Raw genomic sequence first — 20,925 nt, forward strand, 5'->3', positions numbered from 1 at the left:
TACATACAAACTGTAGCTGTATAACAAAATGCCCCAAAATATAATGGCCTATAGCAACATATACCATCTCACAGTTTTTGCAGGCCAGAAATCTGAGCATGGCTGAGTTAGACGCTCTCATTCAAGGTCTCTTACAACACAGTTGAGATGTCAGGTGGGTCTCTACTCATTGCAAGGCTCAAGTGGAAAAGGGTCTGTTTCTAAGCTCACCTTGCTGGCAGGATTCAGTTTCTCATAAGCCTCTAGTCAGAGGTGCTCGGCCCTTCCCTGGCTGTGGACCAGAGACCACCCAGATCATCTGTTGGCCAGAGTTCCTTGCCCACATGGGTCTCTCCACAAGGCAGCTGACAACATGGCATCCAGCTTCATCAGAACAGGCTGTGGAGGGAACAGAGGTCACAGTCTTTTATAATTTGATCTTAGAATGGATATGCTATCTGGTACTGGTACCAAAACAGAGATATAGATCAATGGAACAGAACAGAGCCCTCAGAAATAACGCCACATATCTACAACTATCTGATCTTTGACAAACCTGACAAAAACAAGCAATGGGGAAAGGATTCCCTATTTAATAAATGGTGCTGGGAAAACTGGCTAGCCATATGTAGAAAGCTGAAACTGGATCCCTTCCTTACACCTTATACAAAAATTAATTCAAGATGGATTAAAGACTTAAATGTTAGACCTAAAACCATAAAAACCCTAGAAGAAAACCTAGGCAATACCATTCAGGACATAGGCATGGGCAAGGACTTCATGTCTAAAACTCCAAAAGCAAGGGCAACAAAAGCCAAAATTGACAAATGGGATCTAATTAAACTAAAGAGCTTCTGCACAGCAAAGGAAACTACCATCAGAGTGAACAGGCAACCTACAAAATGGGAGAAAATTTTCGCAACCTACTCATCTGACAAAGGGCTAGTATCAAGAATCTACAATGAACTCCAACAAATTTACAAGAAAAAAACAAACAACCCCATCAAAAAGTGGGCAAAGGACATGAACAGACACTTCTCAAAAGAAGACATTTATGCAGCCAAAAAACACATGAAAAAATGCTCACCATCACTGGCCATCAGAGAAATGCAAATCAAAACCACAATGAGATACCATCTCACACCAGTTAGAATGGCAATCATTAAAAAGTCAGGAAACAACAGGTGCTGGAGAGGATGTGGAGAAATAGGAACACTTTTACACTGTTGGTGGGACTGTAAACTAGTTCAACCCTTGTGGAAGTCAGTGTGGCGATTCCTCAGGGATCTAGAACTAGAAATTCCATTTGACCCAGCCATCCCATTACTGGGTATATACCCAAAGGACTATAAATCATGCTGCTATAAAGACACATGCACACGTATGTTTATTGCGGCATTATTCACAATAGCAAAGACTTGGAACCAACCCAAATGTCCAACAATGATAGACTGGATTAAGAAAATGTGGCACATATACACCATGGAATACTATGCAGCCATAAAAAATGATGAGTTCACGTCCTTTGTAGGGACATGGATGAAATTGGAAATCATCATTCTCAGTAAACTATCGCAAGAACAAAAAACCAAACACCGCATATTCTCACTCATAGGTGGGAATTGAACAATGAGAACACATGGACACAGGAAGGGGAACATCACACTTCGGGGACTGTTGTGGGGTGGGGGGAGGGGGGAGGGATAGCATTGGGAGATATACCTAATGCTAGATGACGAGTTGGTGGGTGCAGCGCACCAGCATGGCACATGTATACATATGTAACTTACCTGCACGTTGCGCACATGTACCATAGAGCCTAAAGTATAATAATAATAATAATAAAAATAAAAAATAAAAATAAAAAAAAAAAAAAAAAAAAAACAGAGTAAAATAACATGGCTTTGAATTCCCATTTTCCTCCCAGCTACTTATTTTCTATCTGAAAAGGATAATTAATGGAACTCACCTCCCTGGGTGTTGAGTTGATTCTATTTTTTGCAAAGGGAAAAATCTGGGAAAAGGCCATGAGTAAAAAATCTTTCCAGCTTGAAAATGCATTAGATTAAATGTGAATAAGTCAAAGTGCTGAAAAAATAACAATTTGTTCCCTGATTTCTCCTCAGTTTTAAATTTGATAAAGATGAAAAAGCAGACCAAACTCAGCAGATACAATAAATGATAACTTATAATTGAGAGAAAACTCTTATTTGGGCTAAACTTAAACAGCTACTGTTTAGAAGTCTCATAAATGACTATATATTTAAGCACCTTTTACAAATATGGAACCTTTAGTTTTCTTTTAGAAAAGTGGGCAGTGGTAAGAGTGAGGAGAGGCAGATAGAAAAGAGTAAGGAGGTTGTGGGTAAATTAGATAATACTATGCATTTAGAACATAATTTTGGACACTTTCTCACAGGCTGGTAGATATTGTGTTCTATCAAATAAGCCTGTCATAAAACTCAGAGCGTTACTAAAACCTTTTATATATTAAAAAAAGAACTCCAGTTTTGACAAAAAAAAAAAAAAAAAAAGAATGGATATGCTATCACTTGCACCATATTCTATTCATTAGTAGCTAGTCTCCAGTTTCAACCCACACACAAGGAGATTGCATAAGGGAATAAATACCAGGAGGCAGTGATCGCTGGGAGCCATTTTAGAAGCAACCTAACCCATCTGTCGATGTAAAAACCTGTCAATTGTTGAAGGTCAAGTGCCGACCTTCCTACTTACTAGCTGTGCAATCTTAGGCAAATTACTTAACTTTGCTAAGCCTCCACTCCCCATGGTTAACATGGAAAGTTCTCCATGCATCAGTCTTCTTTGCCTTAATCCCTAATTAGTAATCCCTAACTATGGAAACTTGTTCTCCCCTACTACCATGTCCCAAGAACATGTGAAAGAAAAGTCCTTGCATCAGACTTTCAGTTTGGTGATACAAGTTTGCCACGCAGTCATTCCTGGCAACACATATTTTCAAAAAGGCCCTCCTTTCTGTCTCAAATATATGCTGAAGGATAATATCTCTGCACTGGGATGCAGAACCAGTGAAAACCCAGCAGAATGGATATCCGCTAAATCTGGGTCTTGCTGGCAAACTGGTGGCTCCTTGCAGCCTCATCAACTGTTCTGTGAAATCCCAGGCAGCCCATATTGGTAGCAGAATGCAAGGGAAATGGATGTTCATCAACGCTGAGAGGAAGGTGCACTGGGGCAGGGACTACATAAAATTCCAGCGCCCCCATTCCCAGCAGCCCATGCAGAGAATTACGGCCAAGTTGAGGGAGAACAAAACGAAGTGGGAAAATGCAGGTATAGATGCTAATGCTCTATCTGTCTGAGCTGGGAATTGTGGAGCAGCCATTCTCTCCTTAACTCTACTGTCCTCTTAGGAGGTCACAAACCCAGAAAGAATCCTGTAAGGCTCATTTAGTCCAGTCCCCCTCTACCTGACCATCCAGTAGGAAATAAATAATATTTGTCCATAATAAGGGCACCAAATAGTATCTTCTACAGATTACATAAAGCCTGAGAATGAAGCAGATCCTGGGTACAATAGCAAAAAACTTTTTAATTTCATTCATCTGTCCTGACAATTGCCACTTTTCACCAGGCCAGGGACATGAGAGCATTGAGGCTCTTTGACTCAGAGCATTCAAGAAGCTGTCATCAGAGCTGGTAATGGGAAAACAATGGGCCACTTTTAAGAACATATTTATTTCTGCTGCAAAGAACTTCTCCCCTTTTATTTTCCATCACCATCACCCCTGTTTTCTCCCTCACTAGCAGAACCCAAGCACACATTATTCCCCACTTTGTGCACTGCCCCCTGCCATCCCAGGGAGAGAGAAATTGGAAATGAAACACAACACTATATGCAGATTGGTTTTAATCACCTGGAACAGATGGTGCAGAAAGTGTCAGGTAAGTGCAATTTCGAATTTCCTTTGGATGTTTCTTAAAATGCAGAAACAACAAAGAAATTAAATGGACTGTCAAATGTCAGTGTCAGTTCTGGATTTGAACAGCCAGCCTTCACCATGTCTATACATAACCCTAATACTACCTAAATCTATTTCTCCACTTCCCTGTTAATTAACTAACATTTGATGGGCTAAATGAAAGTAAATATACCTAGAAACAAGGCAGACATGCCTTCCTCTTTGGCTGTGGGAGAATATAAGGGAGCCCAGTAAATGCATCTGAGCCTAGCTCGCCTGAGCTCTGCACTATAACAGGTAATTGCAATAAATCATCCTTTGCCCCATGATCCCAGCCTAGTGAAGATTAATGGCAGTAGACACTAAAGCTGCCAACTTGGAAGATTTCCGTAGTGGTAGAGAGGAGGCTATGCGTAAGGAATGTGTGATAAAATGCTATGCTGGGACCATAATAAACGGGCTGGAAGGGAGCCGAGGTCCTCCTCTGTAACGCAGAGACATTAAGACCTGTCTGATTGTGATGACAGACAGGTATTTGACCGAGCACACTGGCAGCTATAAAAAAAAATAGCTAAAAGCTAATGTCAAGATGTGATGTAGACCTGCCACCTGCCATCAGGAGTAATTATGGTCTGACCACTTGCTTGTAAGGAGGGCAGAGGAAACAATATTGTATCTGACTGCAAGGGATTGGCTACATTTTATTTGTGCCCCTGATGGCATGACTGGCCCACTGTCACCCTGCATGATGAAGCAGCAGAGCCAGACATTGGCAACTGTCCTCACTGGAGGGGATTTGAGGGCTGGCTGACTTTCACATGCCCCACTTAGGAGGAAGCCAGTGAAAGGAGAAAAAGATGGTCTGAAGAGATAACTGAATACTTCGTACTCAAAGAATAAAACAGGTTCAACACATAACTAGACATGTGGACATGATCACTCCAGGAGCCCCTTCAGAAATGTGGGTCCCAGGAAAGCAGAGAGACCTGCACTGCACAGACCAAATACATTTCAGAAAGTGGTGAGCTTGTGGACATGGAAGTGAACCTTCCCACCTTCTTGGCAACATGCTCTTGGGCATAGAAAGAGTGGTTGTCACCTCATGGGCTTTGAACCTTTGAATGCTCTAGGAGAACCAAGAAAAGGAGTTGAGAGCTCTGTTGGAAGAGACCCTGTATTTAATTACTAAGGAAGTTGCCACAAAGTGCCACAAACTGAGTGGTTTAAGCAACAGAAATTTATAATCTCTCAGTTTTGGAGGCTAGAAGTCTAAAATTAATGTGTTGGCATGGTCTGCTCTTTCTGAGGGCTGTGGGGGAGGATCTGTTTCCAGGCCTCTCTTTTTAGCTTGTAGACAGCCATCTTCAGGTTCACAAGGTCTTCCCCCTGTATGTGAGTCTATCCAAATTTCTCCCCCACCCTTTTTTTTTCTTTTTCTTTTTTTTTTTTTTAGACGGCGTTTCACTCTTGCCCTGGAGTACAATGCCGCAGTCTCAGCTGACTGCAACCTCCACCTCCTGGGTTCAAGCAATTCTCCTGCCTCAGCCTCCCGAGTAGTTGGGATAACAGGCGCGCACCACCATGCCTGGCTAACTTTTGTATTTTTAGTAGAGACAGGGTTTCACCATGTTGGCCAGGCTGATCTTGAACTCCTAACCTCAGGTGATCTGCCCGCCTCGGCCTCCCAAAGTGCTAGGATTACAGGCATGAGCCACCATACCTGGCCTAAATTTCCAATTTTTATAAGGACACCAATCATATTGGACTAGAACCTACTCTTGTGACCTCATGTTAACTTGGTTATCTCTACAAAGACCCTATCTCCAGAAATGCCACATTCAGAGGCCCCAGGGATTAGAACTAGAACACCCAAACTTGGAGGGGAACACAATCCAACGCATAACGGGCCTCTAGAAGACTCCACCATGCCAAGTGTGCATAGAAATAATACATTCTCCAAAGTCAGGAAGGAAATGTCGATACTGCAGCAGTGGAGGAAGGCCAGGTCAGTAGGATGTGGCATGAGGCAGAGATCGCCAGGTATGTGAAGCAAGTGATAATTCCCACAGGTACAATGGTGCAGGTAAGGCCAGGTATGAGAGGGCACAAAACTCTGACGGAGCTCAAGGGAAAGTGGGCAACAGAATGAAGGGACTACCAGCTGGGAAGATTGACTTTGGGGTCCCAGACAGCATCAGTGGACAACCTGGAGCTAGGCTCAGAAATGACACATAAAGACACAGGAAATCTTTCTGATGGAGAGCAGAGCATGTAATGCCCTTTGGTCTGTCCCAGCTCAGCTCTTCTCTAGTTGACCCCTTAAAGCGGCAGTCAGTCCCTAACCCTTTTGGCACCAGGGACCAGTTTTGTGGACGACTAATTTTCCATGGACCGAGTGGTAGGGATGGTTTCAGGGTGAAACTGTTCCACCTCAGATCATCAGGCATTAGATTCTCATGAGGAGCACACAGCATAGATCCCTCACATGCTCAGTTCACAATAGGGTTCCCACTCCTATGAGAATCTAATACCGCCACAGGTCTGACAGGAGGCAGAGCTCAGGTGGCAATGCTCGCTGGCCACTCACCTCCTGCTGTGTGACTTAGTTCCTAACAAGCTATGGACAGGTACCAGTCTACAGCCTGGGGCTGGGGACTTCTGTCTTAAAAGACACAGGATTGGTTCCACAGGCCCTGATCCTGCACAGGGGCAGCAATTCCTCATCCATCCAGAGTGTTCAAGGTCAGCACCTCTGGCATTTTACCAGGAACATCTGATCCCCCATGAACTGGGTAGGAAGTTCCTTCAAAATCTTAGAGGTCACTTCATGGAGTTATATGTCCTCTGGGCCTCCCTGGGCTGAGGACAGAAGACTGATACATGGATTCTTGACCAGATTTTGATAGCAGCATTATTAATTAGAGGTGATAATGCCATAGAAACATTTGCTACTCTTACACAAGAGATAATCTAGAAACACTAAAGTGCTAGACAGGGAGGGAAGGAATGACTTTGGAATAAAATGAAAGAAAATACTATCACTTCATAGGGTTTATTCCCTTTCCATTTCTATTAACTATTAATAAATTTGAATAAAATATTGGATTTTCAGTTATTTTGTCTGAAATATTGTCCTGATAACTCACTAGGAAAATGAAGGTATAACAGATCTTCACCTTCAAACTCTGTAACTATGACTTCTCAACAACTCTATGGTCCAGGTAAGAAAAATATGTCAAAAAATGTTTTTCAGAAAAATCAATGGTCCTGTTTTTTATTAACTCATAACTTTTTGAAATGTTCTTTATGTGGCTGGGTGTGGTGGCTTATGTCTGTAATCCCAACACTTTGGGAGGCTGAGGTGGGCAGATCACTTGAGGTCAGGAGTTAGAGACCAGCCCTAGCCAACATGGTGAAACCTCATCTCCACTAAAAATACAAAAATTAGCCAGGTGTGGTGGCGGGTGCCTGTAGTCCCAGCTACCCTGGAGGCTGAGGCAGGAGAATTGCTTGAACCTGGGAGGAGGAGGTTGCAGTGAGCCAAAGTCACGCCACTGCACTCCAGCCTGGGTGACAGAGCGAGACTCTATCTCAAAATAAAATAAAATAAAATAAAAATATTCTTTACGGCTTAAAAGTTTTTATTGTTGCTTCTTTTGGGGTCTGAAGATGAGATTTAAGCTTAAATCATTTCAGCTGTTAAATATTCAAGAGCTGCATATATTTTCTCCTTTTGGCTTAAAAAATTATTTTCAATAGCTCAACTAAAGCATTTCTTACAAATATTACAGAACCTGTAACCTTGCTTGTTTATGGTACTCTGTGAAAAAGATATTCTTCTCCAGTTTGAAAGTGTCAGAGGAGATACTTTTATGATTGCAAATATTATAAGGTGAGTAAGCATGTGAGTCAAGCATTTCCCCACATTTTATATATTTTCTACCCAGGGTTTCATTTATGATACACATGTGGCCTGCAACCAAACTCTTATTTCTTTCAACAGGAAATTAATAAATGTCTATTAATTTGAAAAGAAAAATCTAGGGCAAAAGTAAAATTACTTAGCAAGATGATTCCTCCGACCAAAAGCAATAAAAGAAAAAACACTCTGGCGTAGTAAGTCCTCCAAGTAAATTCTAATTTATGCTATTAATTCAACTTACTATCACTACATTCTAACATTATTATTTATTAAACACCTAATATGACCTTAATAAGCTTGATAAACATAATAAACTTAATAAACACTGTCACACAATATGATTTCTAGTTTTCTTTATGATTACCCTACAAGGTTGATAGCATTATACCCAACTGAAAGACATAACTGAGGCTCAGAGGGTCATGTACCATGACCAGGGGTGCTTCATAAATATGTGATCTGTGCAGTCACACAGGCCCCTACACTAGGAAGAACCCTGTGCTTGGTTTAATGCTCTGATGCTGTCACCTTAAAATTCTTACTAAGTTTTGAACAAGAGCACATTTTGCCCCGAGTCCCACAAATCACTTATTAGACATTAATATTATTTTTCCTCCACTTTTTTGGAATTGTCATTTTGCAAACAAGCAGCAAATCTGCAAAAGATATTAAAATAACCAGTTCCCATCTATTCTACTACCTCTACAAATTACCCTTTGCCTCACACACTCATGTACAAATTCATACAAATGAGAGTAGTCTGTGCTTGTTATCTGGATAGAGTAAGGCTCTATGAAACACATGCTGAACAAATAAATGTCATTTATGCTTCAAAAAGGAAAAAAAGTTCTTAAAATAATCTTATCATCTACCAAAAAAGTTTATCTGATGTTCTGCAACACAAAATAAATCAAGCCAATCTGTAAATCCTGGTAAAGTTTATCAACTCTCCCGTGTCTCCAGTCTGCCTACCCACTTTCTCTTATATGCTGGCCTTTTGGTAGAGCATGCTATGTTTTGGAACAATGTCTTATGAGGTTATATTCTATGTTAGGAAAATCATTAGAGATCATCATTCTAGTCTTACTTCTTTCCCAATGTAGCCATCTTTCAAAATATTCCATTTAGAGGGTATCCAGCCTCTACCAATATAAATTATTTTTATTTTGTATCATCTACATAATATTTCTTTCTCTTCCTCTCTTTCTCCCCTTCTTTCTCCTTCTCTCTTTCCCTCTCCCTTTCTCTCTCTTTCTCTCTTTCACACACACACACACACACACATTTCACAAATAAGCTTTCAACGCATTTTCTGTAAATTTCTAGCCTCTTATTGTCAATGGGATTTTGTGTCTGGAATTAGGACCATCACCATGAATTCACAAGCAACTAACAAGTTCCCTAAGTCAGCAACTATCAGATCTGTTGCAGAAATCCTACCAGACATGATTTCTGGAGGACAGCCAAGGGGGCTGGGAATCTGTTGTGAGTCAGCCAGACTGTTTTCACTGAGCACATCTGATTCTACAAACACTTAAGATCATCTATCTCCTTCACCCAGAGCTTGCAACTTGCCAGCAGGAATAAATAGGGAGGCACAGGCCCCCAGCCTGAGCCTGAGGGTTATGGTTTCTGGGCAGAATCAAATCATGGGCTTTGACTTTCCTTCCTCCTGAAGGATAAAGATGATTCAGGCTGAAGCAGCTGACAAATATGGAAATCATTAACAGACTAAACTGTACACAACAACCAAAGTATTAAGAAATATCAGTAAACAAAATAACAAGTAATTCTGATCCCTCAAAGTCCCTGAACTGAGAAACAGGGCCAAGACTCTTGGCCATCCCCTGATCCAAGTCTCTCATTCTGCATGTCAAGAGGATACTGCTCAAGATTACACAATTGCTTGCAACCAAGCAAAGACTCTATCTAGATGTCCTTCCTGCTTGCCCAGTCATCTCCCCACCAATAAATGCTGGTTCCCTCTTTCCTGCTGCTTCCCAAGACACCACTTCCTTCCTGGCCTTGTTTTCCATTCTATCTTGGCTTCTACCCACAGCCTAATTCCAGGGGTGAGAAGGACACTGTAATCTGAGCCTTCCATGGGACCCACGTGTCAAATGCGGGGAGAGAAAGACTGTAGTTTTCCTACTGCCACTCTCTTCTTCCCTCACCATTTTGTTTCATGTTGCCATTTTAACACTAGTAGTGCCTGCTATATTCATACTTCCTTCCAGTTAATCTATTAATATGGAAGTGAGGACCCCAGTATCGAAATAAAGACTTAGTCCACCTATCTCAGGGATAATCTATTCTTCTCCACATACCTTAAAGCTTTAGACATGCATGAAGGTACTTCACTGGTTGCCACAGTGAGTGGAAGACACTACCGGCACTTAGTGGATAGGAGCCAGGGATCCCAGGCACCTGCAATGCCCAGAACAGTTCCTTGCAGCAAATCATCCTACTCAAAGTGTCAACAGCATTCCATTGAGAAACACGGCCAGAGCTGGCTACCGAAGACAGAGTCCCCTTTCTTCCTCTCTGCTGCATGCCTCAGTTGGACTGCGGAGGCAAGGTAGAATGGAAAAATCATCAGAGTCCAGGCAGGGAGCTAAGCTTCCCAACACAGTACCTCCAGTGACAACTGGCCTCGGATAAGTCCTAACTGCTCAACACTGTTCTTTTTTTCCTTCTCTCTCTCTCTCTCGTCATAAAATGAGAACACTAACATCTAATTGCAAGCATTACGTGAGACTGTACATAAAATCACAAAGCACCTATTAGTGTAAAAAATGTAGAGAATTTTATTCACCACATTTCCAATGGAAGAAAATTAGAGGAGAATGGATGATGCTTCATGGGGAAGCTGCAAAAAGAGGGTATCCCAGTGGGGGCTGAAGCTTAGACTTTTAGAAGACTCAGAGTGTGTGTGTGGTTTTAGGTGTGTGGGGATAAGGAGCAGTAGAAGGGGAAAGTATCAACAAAATATTGAAAGCCATGCAATGTAATCCCAACATCTTCAAGAAAAGTACTAGAAAAACATCATACTGTGAGGTTAGGTGTCTTGCGGACACTTGCAGAGGGTAAATTTTACATCAAGACAGCTCAGAAACAGAACCTGTGTGGTGGCAAGATAAGAAAACTTGAGGTAGAAAGTGGTATTAACCGGGATGTAAAATCTGCTGACCCCAACCCAGTTCACCTGAATTTCAAAGGTATAAAGAAATGGCAGGTGACAGCCAGGTCAAGTAGGTACTAAAAAATGTTTTTAAAACTAAGGCTAGACTCTCTCATTCCCCTACCCCACTCTGAAACAGATCCTCAAATTTACAATTGGTCAGTATTTATTGAGAGCTCTCTCTATAGGTAAAACACTGCAGGGACTAAAAGAAAGTTGACATCATGTCCTCAGATATGGTGGTTTAAAGAATGGGCTTTGAGGTCAAATACATCTGCATGCAATCCACGTCTGCCTTTTCCTAGCAGCTTAATCTCAGGCATTTCAATGTAAGTCTGACTCCCAATATTCTCATCTGTTAAATGGCAACAAAAATAGTACCTATGTCAGAATGTGGTGAGAGGACATCAGATAATCCCTGTAAATGTGTGCTATTATTAATGGTACCTCGTGGGGCATATGACTCCATAAATATCTGCTAAAGTAAAAGGAACTAAAATGAATTTAAATTTCCACATTTTTGTCCCCTTTGAATTATTACAGTCATGTGCCGCAGTCACCTATGATGGCGATAAATCTGAATACAGCATGAGACATGAAAGACTCATTTTGTAAGCCCATTGATTCCTTGATTTTTTTTTTTTTGCTGCAATCCCAACACAATATTTTTTTAGAAATGAGAAGCAGGATTCCATTAAAAGAATGTTTTGCAATCATGTAAATGCACAGAACTCTACTACTCTTAAGCTACTGAAAACAGCCTCTTCCCTGAGAATTGAGAAGACTTGGTGCTTCCAAATTCCAGTCAGTGTCTGGCATAACATGGGTACTATATTAATGTTTGCAGAATGAATACTTTGAACAGCTACTCTAGCTAGTGAGATATTTCATGATGATGAGCCTGCTTCCTAATGTTTAGATGCTAAATGCTTTCATTCTATTTTGTAGTAAGTATTATAGATAAGTCTAGATAAAATGAGCTGATAATGTGTGGAACCCAAATATGTTATAATATTTCCTCTTTCCTCTAATGGATAGAATTATGCCATTATACCTGAATCCAGCCATTAAATTATCTTACTTGAACATAGAAATTTTCCCTTTGCATGAAGACCATAAAAAGCTAAAAGAGGAGTTGCAGCATCTCATCAAATAATGTTCTCTCAAACTCTGTGTACATACCCATAGGCTTCACCAATAGTGCTGTCCTAATGAGAAGGTGATGGTTTAAAGACGACCAGTTTTCTGCAAACAAGGCACCAAAATGTCCCTCAGGCTTAATCAGTCTTTAGACTATAAGCTCAATGAGAGTAGCTGTAGATTGTGTCTATTTTGTTAATTACTGTAACCTCAGTGGCCAGCATGATGTCTGGAAAGTAGGAGGAGCTCAATCAATATTTTTAGAGTAAATGATTCCTGAACTCCAATCTAATTATTTTGGACAGCACCTAGGCAGTTACTCTGGGTGGGGACATGGGCCTCCTCACCAGTGTTTTAGGGGAGCTGCTGCCTAATGTCATTGTTAAGGTATTGAGCACTTCAGCCTTGGGAAAGGAACAGCAAGAACCATTTTCTAATCCCACTGCCAAGAAGCCTTGACATCTTTGAAACATGAAAAGACAGTTGCCAAACAGCGAAAAGCAGCGTGAGCACCAGGTAGAAGCTCATCTTTCTGACCAGGGATCTTAATTTACCTCAGTTGAGACTAATTTGTGGAGAGGAAGTTCATTCTAACTTTCAGCCAAATTTCATACTGAAAGGATGCTGCAGGCTAGTGAGGATCCACAATGCAGAAAGCTGTTAGAGAATCATCAACATGGCTGTGCACTTTGTTGCTTATATCACCCATGGATATCAATAATCATATGAAACAATGATGACAGTGGATATTTACAGAGCACTTACCACATGCTGGGAACTCTAAGTCCTGAGTATGTATTGTTTCATGAAATACACACTAAAACACCATGACGTAGATACTAGTATTCCCATTTTTCAGTTGCAATAACTCACCATTTAAAGAGCATAAGTGGTTCAACTGGGGTCTTACAAATGTGCTAAGAGAAGAAATCAGGATTTAGATCCCAGCCTGCCTGTTTCCAAAGGCTCTTGATGACTAGGTGAATTTCTTGTTAAATTAATACCTCATGACTTGTCTCCACCTTCTCTCTGCAAACTTAGATGAAAACCTTCAAGACAAATAAGAGTACATCTGGACATTGCTGTGTGTCTCTTTTTTTTTTTTTTTAATCAATTTCTACAAGTGTTCGCATGACCTAGACTGTGAAAAGTTTCAACTATAATGAGTGCCCAGGGCCAGTCACACAAGAATTCTCACATAGGATAGATAGACCAAGATGGTATAACCATGTTTATAAAGTAAGAGAGTTTCCTTCATCAGCCATTGCTCTAATAGAGCCAATAAAGCATTTTCCATTAAAAGATCTGGCAAGTTATTATTCACCTCTCTAAGTCCCATAGGTGGAAGGAGTGTGGGCTTTGGACTCACAGACGTATCAGAAGGACTCCTGGGGACCCACCAGTAACAAAGAGTGAGTGAGCTATAATTCATTCCACCCACTGCAATGGAGTCATCAGGCATTTCTGTATTCATTCATGAAGTACAGAGATGATCTACATCTGTGCTGCCCAAAACAATAGCCACTAGAGATATTTGGCTATTAAATTAATTAAATGTAAATCAAATTAAAAATTCAGTTCTTCAGTTATACTAATCACATTTCAAGCACTTGTGCATGTGGCTAATGGGTACTATATTGGACAGTACAGATCTAGACCATTTCTAGAACATCCTAATCATCACAGAAAGTAACATTGGACAGCATCGGTCTAGATTTATAAAAAGAGCGAGAAAGAGCAAACTCTTGGTTTTCAAACAACTCTGTTATTTAGAGGAAGAGGGGTCATATGTTTCAGTGTTAGTTTTAATTTGGGGGTTGTTGTTTTCTAATGGGTTATATTAGTCAGGAATCATTTGATTACAAAGGAAAAAATTGAACTCAAAAATAGCTTAAGCAAAATAGCGAATTTCTTTGTTTCTATAACTGAAGAATATAGAAATAAAGCCCAGCTGGATCAGGGGTTCAAATGTATCATTAAAACAATATCTTTCCATCTCTCAGCTCTACTTTCTATGTGGCTTTCTTCTTGGGCTGGCTTTATTCATATGGGGGCAAAGATGGCTCCTGATAGACTCAAGCTCATATGGTTCTTAGAACCCACAATCTCAAATTTGACCTTGTGTATCAGTTTCTCATTGGTTTGACCCTAATCCATATGGAAATGTTTATTAAAGTACTGCTATTCATTACAGACTTTACCATTATCCCAGCATAATAGAAGAGGCATTATCATTACATATTGAGAAGATAACAAGGATTGAAACACAAACCAGTTTGTGTTTGAATCCTTGTTATCTTCTCAATATGTAAATGATAATTACAGTCCAGTCCAGACTGAAATTCCAGTCCAGACTCTCGAATTTATGAGCTGTATGACCTTTGCCATATCTAATCACTTCTCCATGCCTCGATTTTCTCATCTTAAAATGAGGATAAATAATAACATTAATCTTACAGGGTCCGTTGTTTTTGTTGTTGTTGTTTTGAGACAGGGTCTCACTCTGTCATTCAGGCTGGAGTACAGTGCTATGATCTTGGCTCACTACAGCCTCCGCCTCCTGGGTTTAAGCGGTCCTCCCATTTCGGCTACCTTAATAAACACATCCATATGGATCAGGGTCAAACCAATCAGAAACTGATATAGAAGGTCAAATTTGAGATCGTGAGTACTAGGAACCATATGAGCTTGAGTCTCTCCTGAGTATCTGGGCCTACAGGCGCACACCGCCACATCTAGCTAAATTTTGTATTTTTTGTAAAGATGGAGTTTCACCATGTTGCCCAGGTTGGTCTTGAACTCCTGGACTCAAGCAATTTGCCCCTATGAGGCCCGTTCTGAGGATAAATGGGATAATTCATACAAAGTGCTTGGCACAGTGTCAAACAAATAGCAATCACACTATTGATGCTAGCTATTATTGTCACTATTATTATTCTTAACCATACAAAGCAGTGCAAAATAAACATCCAATGGGTAGAGAAAACACTAAGTGTTCCAGGAATTAGGAAAGTGAGCAACCGCTGCAGCCTTGTGTGTTCAAGAAGGGCTTCATAGAGAACACAAGATGTGAACAGGGTTTTGAAGCAGGGGCGCACAAGCAGAAGGGAGGGAGTAGAGCCCTTCTCATCACAGCACCCAAAAAACTAATGCCTGTGTCTCTGAAGCCATGTTTCCTACAAGGGAATAGGAGGCAGGAGATGGTGCAGGCTTTTCTTTACCCATCATCTGCAAAAAACAGTTGAGAGGCAGCATGTTTTTCTTAAAATGTTAATAAAAAGAGCACAGCAAAACTGAATCCAAGAAGCCAGGCGTGTCTCATCTGCCATTCCTGTACCCCTGAGCTCTCAGCACTGCTGGTGCCTGATGGTGATGAGGTCTTCCCAGAGGGGTGAGCCTGAGCAGACTGTACGGGAAGGCTCGGCGCATCTTCCAAATGCCTCTGTCTGTCCAGTGCGGGTGGAGGCCTCCTAACAGCTGCTGCACTGCTTTGTAAACAAGTGGGGAACACACTTCTTTAACCTGGAATCCTGCAGCTGAAAAATATGTTTACCTCTCCAAGGATTTGGTTGGAAATGCTTCAAAGATTTCTGCTTTTCCCAGAAAGCTGGAGCTCAGTATGAAGCAATGTGCTTCATCTCTGAGAACGCTGCTCTCCTTGGGTGAGAAGAACAGGATTTTCCAGCTTGACAGTAAATAACTTTCTGACTTGGGCAAAAGGATGGGACCAGATTACCTCCAAGGTAGATGAAATGCCGTTTAGCTCATGTGCAAAGTAATTGTGAAGAAAATGCTCCCATCCAAGGTAGGGGCGGGCATTGTGCAGGAGATAGGCGCATTTCCAGAGCATGTTGTGATGTCTGGATCAGTTCCAGAGACCACTGCCAAGGCCTGCCTCTGGGCAGCTGCAGCTTTAGGGGGGCCTAATCATCCCCCACCCACACCCCACTACAGCCTTGTATGTGTGCTTGTGTGTCTGTGTACACATGCGTGCACCAGCCAAAAACATTAATTAGCATGTGCTTTCTGTATTCGAGCTTAAAAGCCATCGGGGCAGCTGTTGTCTAGAAGCCAAGGAACTAAATTCAAGTCACAGCTCTGTCAATTGGCCATATGACCTCTGCCGGGTCATCTCACCCCTCTGAGCTTTGAGTTCTTCATTTGTAAAGGAAGATGATAATATCTGAACCAGTTAACTCAGGGTTTCAATGAAGATACAAATTAAAATGAGATGATGTACTGGAAAGTCTTCCAGCAACCCTAAAGCCCCACTTCTCAAGGTCTGGATCACAACCCAGCAGCGCTGACTTCCTCTGGGAGCTTGTTAGAAATGCAGATTCATAGGCTCAACCTCAGACTTACTGAAATAGATGCTGCATTTTAACATGATCCTCAAGGTAATCAACATGCACTTTCAAGGGACTGCTCTAAAGCACTATAAGACAGATTTAGGAAATCGTTTGAAAGCTGAACAAAGCCCAAACCACTCTGGGTTTCCAAAATTTCCACTACACAACTGCTTTCCTGAGCCAGCACTGCTTCCTTGGCAGATCAGACATTCTCAGAGAGCAGCAACACTGTCATTGATCAATTCTCTGGGATGCCCAGCACAATGTGAATAAGGCTTACATCGTAATAGCATGACAAATAGCATTCTTACACAAGATTGATGGCACTATATATATATATGTTAAACTTTACCCTGGCTTGAAAGACACTACAGGACGACCTGGCCTTCTGTTAGACCCCTCTCCCTCCCTACACCCCTGCCACACGGGCCTCCCTGCCTGTCCTCAAATATGCCTGGCAACTGGCAACTCCACTGCTATTCCCTCTGCCTGGAGTGGTCTTCCCCACAGACCTCAATTGCTCATCTCCTTGAAATCTTGGCTCAAATGTTACCTTGTCAGTGATGCTCTCCCTATCTCCTCTATGCAACATTCCCTTTTACTCAAATATCCTTGTCTCCACAGCACTTATCACTTTATAGCACACTATATACTTTATTGATTATGCTTTATTATCTTGCCCTTTCCCACCTCAAAATAGAATATAAGGTTAGGAAGGTAGGAATTTTTGTCCATTTTGTTCACTGCTGTGTACTCAGCTCCTGGAACAGTCCTGGCGCCCAACTGCTTGATATTTATTGAATGAATGAATGTACAAGAAAATGGCTTTGAACATGCACTGTGTAATCAGATAGATTTGGGCTTGAATTTCAACTCTGTCACTATTAGCTGTCTGACTCTAGGCAAACAGTGCATGTTAACAGTTCTGGTACAGTGCCCAGCATATAAGAATTGTCTCTTTTTGTTTAGCTATCATTATTAAAACATAATTATGATTATCACTGAATATAAGCTTCACTCTTCCAAGAGAATGGTGAAAAATTATAATTTATTTTAACTAATAATCAAACTTTTAAGGAATATGCCACATAGATCAAAACAGGACTAAGGACTGTGATTCATTTGTCAGCAGCCAATTCTTTTTGCATCAGTTAAAAAAAAAAAAAAATGGTATGCATGAACACCCTTCATGAAAAGAATAAAGCTCCCTATCTTCCTTTGAGGGGAAAAGTTAGGAAATACTGGTTTCTGTTATTTTTCCAAATAAAATATAACATCAGACATCGGACAAGCACAAACTTGAGCTAAACATCAAGGAATCACTTTACAGTAGCATTAGACTGTGAAACCAACCAGATGAGGAGGTGGCTCTCCCAAATGATGAGTCACTTAAACATACAGGAAGAAGAACTGGAAACTTTTTCCTGTTTGTCCTCTAATACATTGCAAATATTTATAAAATAAATGGCAAGTGTCGATGATATTAAATTACCCAGGTATTTTTCTTAGAGGTAAGAATTAAATATAAGTAGACAGCATTTAATTCTATTGGTTCAACCTTTTGGCTCTGAGCAACACCCATTTTATTGCTAGTAAAATATTTGTGTGAGAAAATATATGTCTCAGAAACCCAATTCCAATTTCTCTGAAATGGGGGAGTTGGATCAGATATTATCTAAGCCTCCTTCTGGCTCTAACAGTCAGAGACTCAATGACGTAGAGAATCTTGTTTTCCCATATCCCCCACTCTGACTCCATCCAATTCATCACAAAGTTCTGGTGATCTGACTCTAAATTATAGTTTAAATCAGTCTACCTTTATGGTAATTACCTTGGTATTTACTCACTTGGACTAACTCAAGAGCTTCCTAACACACATTCTGACACCTCTCCAACCTTTACACCCAAAGAGTAGCCAGAGTGGTCCTTTTATAATAAAAATTTTATTCTCTTTATTTCCCTGCTGTATTAGTCCGTTCTCATGCTGCTGATAAAGACATACCCAAGACTGGGTAATTTATAATGAAAAGACGTTTAATAGACTCACAGTTCCATATGGCTGGGCAGGGCCTCACAATCATGGCAGAAGGTGAAAGGCACATCTTACATGGTGACAGACAAGAGAGAACGAGAGCTAAGGGAAAGGGAAAACCTCTTATAAAACCATCAGATCTGGTGAGACTGATTCACTACCATGAGAACAGTATGGGGGAAACTGCCCCCATGATTCAGTTTTCTCCCACTGGGTCCCTCCCACAACACGTGGGGATTATGGGAGCTAATATTCAAGATGAAATGTGGGTGAGGACACAGCCAAACCATATCACCTGCTTAAAACCTTTTGATAATTTCCTGTTGCACTTAATATAACATCTCAAAATCTTCACATGGATAATAGATGAGACGCCATCTGGCAAGGGCTCTCCCTGCCTCCTTTCCCCTCCTCATTTTGTAAACTCTCTCCCCTCCTTGCCATCAGGCCACACTCTGCTTTGCAGGTTCTCAGCTGCATTCTGGTCATTCACATGCATTGATTCATCTGCATGCCTAATCTGACCCTTCAACCTCACACAAAAAAATGTCTCTTTCTCAAAGAGGGCTTCTCGGAGTCCTCATTGTAAATTGCATTCCTCCCCATTCTTTCACTTCATGACACTTGTCATGATCTCCAGATATGCATCCCTTTATGTGTCTCTGCTCCCCATCCCTGTCTCTTTTTATATGCTAAGATCTTGGAGGACAAGGGCTATGTTTGATTTGTTCATTACTGTATAACTAGCACCCAGCAGAACTCCTAGCATACAGTTGGCAATCAACAAATATTTGTGGAATAAATAAACAGATGAATGAAGAGTATTAGCAACTCTATGAAAGGAAAGGCAAGAATATGAGTGTTCTTTATGTTAACATCCTATGAAGTAATTTTAAATAACACACACAATGCAATTTGAATTCATAAGAATTTATTAAATCCAAGGCATTATATTTTTCTTTTATATAATTAAAAAATCATTGTTCATAGATTAACCCACCAGTAGCATTTTACTGGGAAAAAAAATACTGTGAAGTTCTGCTTAAGGTTTTACACAATAATGGTTGTATGAACCAAATGATAAACTTAGTATTAAAAGATATGGATTCATGTTTTATGACTCAAACACTATGATCGTAGTATTATTGACCATGTGACATTAACCAAGCCATTTAGTAAACAACTGTGTGCTTAATAACCATCTAATGTAATTTGGTAAACAATGATTGAGGCTATATCAAACATGTATATTTCCTGTTTTATTGTAATTAACAAATAGAAGACAATACACTGGATTATTGGAAATGAATATACCACAAAGGATGTCCATAGTTTTACAGTACCTTTAAGTATCTGTTAAAGGAGAGCATTTAACTAGTATCATAATTATTAGCAAGAAACTGACCTCAGTATATTTCTTATGTTTTTTTTTTTCACCTTTTCTATTCCCCCTCCAGTTAGGTTCCCTGAATTCTAGAATGAGTTAGAAAATGACTAAGTTACAAAATTTTCTCAGATAAGGTTGGGAATGTGGTATGACAAACAGAAGGAAAGAAAACCAAGCCAAGGCTTGGAGACTAAATGAGGTGAAGAGGATGTGGGAATCCACTCTGAAGTAAGCTTCACTAAACGTGAGGATGCAGCCATAGGGCATCCTATGGCAATGAGGATAAATTGGTAGCACATTTCCATGCCCAGATATCTGAAAAATAGAGATAATGATCCCTGGCCCTAGCAACCAATGAGGAATATTGAGAGAATAAATTAGATACAGTTTTCCTTTGCAGGAAAAGCACTATATAATTTATGATATTGTTATTATAATCATTAGTCATCTTTGCCTAGATTTATGGAGTGACTCATCCTAAATTAAGCCTTTGGAACAATGAGAAGAGGGAAATTTATGAGACCTACAATGATTTTCTAGTCTCATAAAAGATTGTAGTACTTGATTCTTGAGATGTTGAAATATCTCTGCCTCTTAACAGGATGCTACAAGAACCGTCCTTTGATTCATTATTTGATAAGTCTTTCAAGTCCCCATTCTCTTGCTCCTCTGGGGCTAATAATTCAGCTAGCATTTTAACACTCACCTTGACTGTCAATAAATTATTTTAACTTACCTTTAGAGTATCTGCTTTTTCTCTCCTCTTCCTATGAGAATAACAATTGTTATGATTTTATTCCCCATAATTTAACTACATATTCAGTAAATATTTTTAAGCACCTATAATAGGCAAGGCAATGAGTTAGGTACCGAGATATAAGGGGAGTGAGATACTTCCCATATCTTGCGGAGCTAGAGAATACAACTAAGGATCAGCTCTGAGGAATATCTTAAGAAAGAATTATCAGGTCACAAAGACTGATCAGATACA

The 20,925-nt window shown here is 40.5% G+C and overlaps 1 long non-coding RNA gene across 2 annotated transcripts in view; it reads right to left on the reverse strand.

The window, feature by feature from the left end:
* LOC134761956 (uncharacterized) overlaps positions 1-20,925 on the reverse strand; it is a 147,570-nt gene that overhangs the window by 46,301 nt on the left and 80,344 nt on the right. For both annotated transcript variants that reach the window (XR_010141230.1, XR_010141231.1), the window contains one exon: positions 211-378. This is a non-coding gene — a long non-coding RNA (uncharacterized LOC134761956). The remainder of the gene's footprint in view (positions 1-210; positions 379-20,925) is intronic.

The sequence above is a fragment of the Pongo abelii genome, chromosome 7 (assembly GCF_028885655.2).
Source record: "Pongo abelii isolate AG06213 chromosome 7, NHGRI_mPonAbe1-v2.0_pri, whole genome shotgun sequence".
Lineage (NCBI taxonomy): Eukaryota > Metazoa > Chordata > Mammalia > Primates > Hominidae > Pongo > Pongo abelii.